Source organism: Hippopotamus amphibius, chromosome 7 (assembly GCF_030028045.1).
Source record: "Hippopotamus amphibius kiboko isolate mHipAmp2 chromosome 7, mHipAmp2.hap2, whole genome shotgun sequence".
In the NCBI taxonomy this organism is placed as follows: domain Eukaryota; kingdom Metazoa; phylum Chordata; class Mammalia; order Artiodactyla; family Hippopotamidae; genus Hippopotamus; species Hippopotamus amphibius.
The window spans coordinates 82792348-82800676 of record NC_080192.1 but is presented as its reverse complement, the minus strand read 5'-3'; positions in this window follow the sequence as shown (position 1 = coordinate 82800676).

Here is an 8329-nt window from a genome sequence, read left to right as displayed (position 1 = left end):
AAACTGCAGTCATGGAAAGATGAAATGAGATAGCAGAGAAATATGTCCCAGATGAAGGAGCAAGATAAAACCCCAGAACAACTAAGTGAAGTGTAATGATAGTAAAGATGATCCACGATCCAGGAAAAAGAATGGAGGCACAGATCAAGAGATACAAGAAATGTTTAACAAAGACCTGGAAAACTAAAGAACAGAGATTAACAATATAATAACTGAAATGAAAAATACACTAGAAGCAATCAATAGCAGAATAACTGAGGCAGAAGAACAGATAAGTGAGCTGGAAGACAGAATGGTAGAAATCACTGCTGTGGGCCAGAATAAAAAAAAGAATGAAAAGAAATGAGGACAGTCTAAGAGACTTCTGAACAACATTAAATGCACCAACATTCACATCATAGGGGTCCCAGATGGAGAAGAGACAGAGAAAGGACCTGAGAAAATATTTGAAGCGTTAATAGCTAAAAAAATCCTTAGCATGGGAAAGGAAACAGTCACCCAAGTCCAGGAAGCACAGAGAGTCCCAGGCAGGATAAACCCAAAGAGGAACATGATGAGACACATAGTCATAAAATTGACAAAAATTAAAGACAGAAAATATTAAAAGCAACAAGGGAAAAGCAACAAATAACATACAAGGGAACTCCCATAAGGTTAACAGCTGATTTCTGAGCAGAAATTCTGCAGGCTAGAAGGCAGTAGCATGACATGTTTATAGCAATGAAAGGGAAGAACCTACAACCAAGAATATTCTACCCAGCAAGGCTCTTATTCAGATTCAACAGAGAAATCAAAAGCTTTACAGACAAGCAAAAGCTAAGAGAATGCAGCACCACCAGACCAGCTTTGCAACAAATGCTAAAGGAACTTCTCTCAGTGGAAAAGAAAAGGCCATGCCTAGAAACAAGATATGAATGGAAAAGCTCACCAATAAAGGCAAACATACTGTACAAGGTAGGAAATCATCCACACACAAATATCAAAGCCAGCAATTTTGAGGCAAGCACAAATGCAGGCCATTGGAAATGCATTTGAAATTAAAAGACCAGCAATTTAAAACAATCTTGTTTATATATAGACTGCTATATCAAAACCTCATTATAACTGCAAACCAAAAACCTACAATAGATTCACACACAAAAAAGAAAAAGGAATCCAAACATAACAATAAAGTTAGTCACAAGAGAAGAGAACAAAAGAGGAAGGGAAGAAAAAAACACCTACAAAAACAAATCCAAAACAAAATGTCAGTAAGAACGTACGTATTGATAATTACCCTAAAACATAAACAGAGTAAATACTCCAACCAAAAGACACAGACTGGCTGAATGGATACAAAAACAAGACCCGTATATATGCTGCCTACAAGAGACCCACTTCAGATCTAGGGACACACACAAAGTGAAAGTGAGGGGATGTAGAAAGATATTCCATGCAAATGGAAATCGAAAGAAAGCTGGAGTAGCAATACTCATAGCAGACAAATAGACTTTAAAATAAAGACTGTTACAAGAGGCAAAGAAGAACACTACATAATGATCAAGGGATCAATCCAAGGAGAAGATATAACAATTGTAAATATTTATGCACCCAGCATAGGAGCACCTCAATATATAAGGCAAATGCTAACAGCCATAAAGGGAGAAATCAACAGTAACACAATAATAGTGGGGGACTTTAACACCCCACTTTCATCGATGGACAGATCATCCAGACAGAAAATAAGGAAACACAAGCTTTTAAATGACAACAATAGACCAGATAGACTTAATTGATATTTATAAAACATTCCATCCAAAAACAGCAGAATATACTTTCTTCAAGGGCACATGGAACATTCTCCAGGATAGACCACATGCTGGGCCACAAAGTGAGCCTCATTAAATTTAAGAAAATTGATATCATATCAAGCATCATGCTATGAGATTAGAAATCAACTACAAGAAAAAAAACTAAAAAACACAAACACATGGAGGCTAAACAGTAAGTTACTAAATTACCAATGAATCACTGAAGAAGTTAAAGAGGAAATCAAGAAATACCTAGAGACAAATGACAATGAAAACATGACAATCCAAATCCTATGGGATGCAGCAAACACAGTTCTAAGAGGGAAGTTTATAGCAATACAATCCTACCCTAGGAAGCAAGAAAAATCTCAAATAAACAACCTAACCTTTCCACCTAAAGCAACTAGACAAAGAAGAACAAACAAAGCCCAAAGTCAGCAGAAGGAAAGAAATCTAAAGATCAGAGCAGAAATAGACATAAAGAAAATAGGAAAGATCAATGAAACTAAAAACTAGTTGAGAAGATAAAATTGATAATCCTTTAACCAGACTCATCAAGAAAAAGAGGGAGAGGGCTCAAATCAGTAAAATTAGAAATGAAAAGGGAGAAATTACAACTGATGCCACAGACATATGAAGGTTCATAAGAGACTATTACAAGCAACTATATGCCAATAAAATGGACAACCTAGAAGTGGAAAAATTCTTGGAAAGATACAATCTCCCAAGACTGAACCAGGAAGAAAGAAAATGTGAATAGACCAATCACAAGTACTGAAATTGAAACTGTGATTTAAATACTCCCAACAAACAGAAGTCCAGGACCAGATAGCTTCACAGATGAATTCTATCAAACATTTAGAGAAGAGCTAATGCCTATCCTTCTGAAACTATTCCGGAAAATTGCAGAGGAAGGAACACCCCCAAACTCATCCTGTGAGGCCACCATCACCCTAATACCAAAACCAGACAAAGATACCACAAAAAAAAAGAAAAAGAAAATTACAGGCCAGTATCACTGATGAACATAGATGCAAAAATACTCAACAAAATACTAGCAAACTGAATCCAACAACACATTAAAAGGATCATACACCATGATCAACTGGTATTCATTCCTGGGATGCAAGGGTTTTTCAGTATCCACAAATCAGTGTGATACACCACAACAACAAATTGAAGAATAAAAACCAAATGATCATCTCATTAGATGCAGAAAAAGCTTTTGACAAAACTCGACACCCATTTATGATAAAAACTGTCCAGAAAGTGGGCATAGAGGGAACCTACCTCAACATAATAAAGGCCATATGTGACAAACCCACAGCAAACATCATAGTCAACAGTGAAAAGCTGAAAGCACTTCCTCTAAGATCAGGGACAAGGATGTCCAGTCACCACTTCTATTCAACATAGTTTTGGATGTCCTAGCCACGGTAATCAGAGAAGAAAAAGAAATCAAGGGAATCCAAATTGGAAAAAAAAATAAGTAAAATGGTCACTATTTGTAGATGACATGATACTATATATAGAAAATTCTAAAGATGCTACCAGTAAACTACTGGAGCTCATCAATGGATTCAGTAAAGTTGCAGATACAAAATAAATACACAGTGCATTTCTATACACTAAAAACAAAAGATCAGAAAGAAATTAAAGAAACAATCTTATTTACCATGGCATCAAAAAGAATACCTAGGAATAAACCTACCTAAGGAGGCAAAAGACCTATACTCCAAAAACTATAAGATGCTGATGAAAGAAATCAAAGATGACACAAACAGATAGAAAGATATATTGTGTTCTTGGGTTGGAAGACTCCATATTGTCCATACTGTCAAGCTGACTATACTCCCCAAGGCAGTCTACAGATTCAGTGCAATCCCTATCAAATTACCAATGGCATTTTTCACAGAACTAAAAGGAAAAAATAAATTTAATTTGTATGGAAACACAAAGGACTCTGAATAGCCAAAGCAATCTTGAGAAAGAAAAACAGGAATCAGGCTCCCTGACTTCAGACTACACTACAAAGCTACAGTAATCAAAACATATGATACTGGCACAAAAACAAATATAGAGCAATGGAACAGGATAGAAAACCCAGAAAGAAACCCACACACCTATGGTCAATTAATCTACAACAAAGGAGGCAAGAATACACAATGGAGAAAAGACAGTCTCTTCAATAAGTGATCCTGGGAAAACTGGACAACTACATGTAAAAGAATGAAATTAGAACATTCTCTAACACAACATACAAAAATAAACTCAAAATGGATTAAAGACCTAAACATAAGACCAGGTACTATAAAACTCTTAGAGGAAAACATAGGCAGAACACTCTTTGACATAAATTGCAGCGAGATCTTTTTGGACCCACGTCCTAGAGAAATGAAAATAAAAACAAAAACAAACAAATGGGACCTAATTAAACTTAAAAGCTTTTGCACAGCAAAGGAAACCATAAACAAAAAGACAACCTACAGAATGTGAGAAAATATTTGCAAATATCATCATCATTTGCAAATGATGTAACCAACAAGGGACTAATTTCCAAAATATTGATATATCAACAGCTCATACACCTCAATTGCAAAAAATAAAATAACCCAATCAAAAAATGGGCAGAAGTTCTAAATAGACATTTCTCCAAAAAAGCCAAAGGATGGCCAACAGGCACATGAAAAAATGCTCAACATCGCTAATTATCAGAGAAATGCAAATAAAAACTACAATGAGGTATCACCTCACTCCAGTCAGACTGGCCATCATCAAAAAGTCTACAAATAATGAATGCTGGAGAGGGTGTGGAGAAAAGAGAAACCTCACACAGTGTTGGTGGAAATGTAAGTTGGTGCAGCCACTATGGAGAAAAGTATGGAGGTTCCTTAAAAAACTAAAATTAGAGTTTCCATATGATCCAGCAATCCCACTCCTGGGCATATATCTGGGAAAGATAAAAACTCTAATTCATAAAGATACATGCATTCCAATGTTCACTGCAGCACTCTTTACAATAGCCAAGACCTAGAAGCAGCCTAAATATCCATCAGTGGAGGAATGGATAAAGAAGATGTGGTACATATATACAGTGAATATTATTCAGCCATAAAAAGAATGAACTAATACCATTTGCAGCAACATGGATAGCCCTGGGGATTATCATACTAAACAGTGAAGTCAGACAAATGCTATGATATCACTTACATGTGGAATCTAAAAAAATGATACAAATGAACTTATTTACAAAACAAACAGACTTACAGACATAGAAAACAAATCTATAGATACCAAAGGGGAAAGGGTGGGGAGGGACAAATACACACACTACTGTATATAAAATTGATAACCAACAAGGACCTACTGTACAGCACAGGGAACTATACTCAATATTTTATAATAAACTGTAAGGAAAAAGAATCTGAAAAAGAATAGATATATGTATAACTGAATCACTTTGTTGTACAGCTGAAACTAACGCAACATTGTAAATCAACTAGACTTCAATTTAAAAAAAGAAAAGGAGGGGGAGGGGGAGAGCAGTGTCTGGGCCATGCCATCTTCCCATGCCCAATTCAAGAGTTAAAGCTCTTTAGGGAACTCTACTCAATGCTCTGCTGTGGCTTAAATGGGAAGGAAATCCAAAAAAGAGTATATATACGTATACGTATAGCTGCTTCACTTTGCTATACAGCAGAATCTAACAAAACACTGTAACGCAACTATACTCCAATAAGACTAATAAAGCTCTTGGTCAGCATCTTCTTACAATGGGAACTTTGGTCCCTTGTTGAAGCTTTATATGAAAATGGTTGGTTTAAAATCCTGGAGAATAATTCTGATCTACTGAGGAAGACGATGTTTCCTGATTTGAGAGGGGCCGGGTGGTGTGATTTGGAAAGCCCTTCTCCTAGGGCCTCTGACCAGGCTTGAAGATGCTTCCACCTGACAGGGCCTCCAGTCCTCACCTGGCCATGGGGAACTCCTGCCAGAAGGCAGCTGGCCATCTGTGCAGTGTTGGGGAGGAAAATGGTAGTTTGCTGTTTCCAGGCTGAGCACAGGCTCAGGAAACTAGGCCCATAGGGCATACTTTGGAGGGAGGATAAGGGGGGTCAGGGGGTTAGGGAGGAGGTGGACCCTGCCATGAGGGGGCAGGGAGGAGGTAGGCCCTGCCATAGGGTGGTATGGGGTAGGGGGGTCAGGGAGGAGGTGAGCCCTGCCATGGGGAGGGGGTAGGGAGGAGGTGGACCCTGCCATGGGGGTGTCAGTGGGGCAGGGAGGAGGTGGAGTCCGCCATGGAGGGGCCAGGAGACATGGATAAGCTAACACAGGGCAGTGCTCATCCTGGGGAAGTGGGGGAGATAAAGGGGTGTGGGAAGGACCCCCAGATCTAAGCTGTAGTTCTATTCTGTTCCAAACTCACTTGTGTCCAGGATGGTGACATTCTACTCCTCTGTCTACTGTCCTCACATGTAAATGTGAGACTAGGTCACTTGTTCCTTCCTGCATGCAGCCAGGCTCCACCCAACACACGTTCCAGAGCAGTTGCCCCGACAGGCTCCAGGCAAGACTCTGAGGACGTGATGACAGACAGTGGTGACCCCCGGCCTGGGTTCACCGTCCAGCAGGAGAAGGGTCTGTCACATGGTCCCTGTGTGACTGATCATTTTCCCAAGGAGGGTGCCCATGAGAGGGAGCTGCCCTGGAAGAGCTGGGGCAGAAGAGTGACGACACTGAGCTCTGAAGGCAGTCTGGGAATTAATAGAGAACTGTCCAGAAGCGGGGAGGGGAACAGCAGTCTGAGGGGGTCGGGAGGCTGGGGAGGTGAGCCCTGTTGTGGGGAGTGGGGGCAGGAGGAGGCTGGCCAGACAGTCAGGGGCCAGACCTCCTAGGACTCACGTATTTTCACTCTTAACCTCAGAATAACTGGAAATTCCGCCCTGGATATATTACAGGAATTGCAGGGAATCCCTTCAAATGGGGAGTGTCATGAATGGGGGAAAATATTGTATTATTTGTCTTTATTAACCCTTAACTCAAATTTAGCCTTTTCTTCAACTATAAATGAAGACAACAAACCGCAGTAGTGTCAGGTCTTACCTGGGACTTTGTCACCGAATATATCTGTCACCAGATCTTGTTATTTGTACCATGAAGAAGCACACTTGTTACTAATCACAACTTTGTCTTTTAAAGTGTTAATAACTTTTTCAATATAACTGCTTTCATTTATAAACTTGTGTACTTTATGTATTAAAAAGCATTATCCTTAGAAGAGATTTCCTAGACACAAAGATGGTGAAGACCCTATGATTTTAAATAAATGATCGAATAGGAGCCTGTAGTAGTGGAGCAGATTAGAGAGAACCTGAGTCATCACTGCTCCAGGGGGAGCAGATGAACTGCTGAATATGATCTTTCAAAATATTTTTAAAATGTATCCCTTAGATGATACAAAAGCAAGAGATCTGCAGAGTCCCAAAATGGAGGGAAAGCAGATTTTGTCTGGAGGAGTCTGCAGAATCCTGCAGAGCCTGTGCTTCTCTGAAGGCTGCCTGGCACTCAGGACAGGAGACAAAGCCTGGGTCAGATGCCCCATATCAGACTGAGCCCCCAAAATGCTCCACCTTGATGTGGGGTCAATGACAGATTAACCCATCACAGTGAAAAGGGCAGTGAGGATGCTTTGGGTAGCAGTGGATGGATGGGTGGGGAGAGGGTACCAGGGGAGCAGGGACCTTGAGGGGTCCCTGCAGGGTCTACAGGTCCACACGTGTATGAGTTAATCTACAGTGAGTGGTCCAAGTTTGGTAGATGCCCACCCCCTGGCCTCTGCACCCTAGGCCACTAGCAACAACAAACCCAAGTGCTGGCTGGAAGAATCCAACTTAACTCAGACTTCAGTTATTAATTAACAAAACAGCTCCAAAGAAAATGAGCACATCATGGTTAGAAATTACATGACACCAAGGAGAGGAAACACCATGAGTCAGAAACAATGGGTGGCAGCTAGAAATAGACCCACAAAGATTTCAGATGCTGGAAATAGCATAAAAGAAGTTAAGTACCTTGAAGGAAATGAAAGAAATTGAAAATCTGAACAGATAACAAGACATAACTAAGCATACTTGAAAAAGGGAAAATAGTGAAATTTATACCCCTGAGTAAAGTTCAAGAAATAATAGGATGGCAAAGAAGTAACATTCAAAGAAATAGAATTTTCTAAATTTGTTGAAAGACACCAACCCTCAGATTAAGAAGCCCAACAAACCCCAAGCAGTATAAATATACAGACACGGATATAAGTAACAAAGACGGGTCTGTTATAAAAGACAGTTGGAGGGGATGGTGTCCCCACAGGAATGACAGGGTATAGAGAAACCCTTCATATCAACAGTGGAAACCACAAGGCTATATGATAATATCTTCAAAGTGCTGATTAACTGAGCCAAGAATTCTATACCAAGTAAAACAAGGGAAAGTGTGAAATTTGAGAGTTTACCATCAAAGGACCCTCACTAAATGGATTCTGGAGG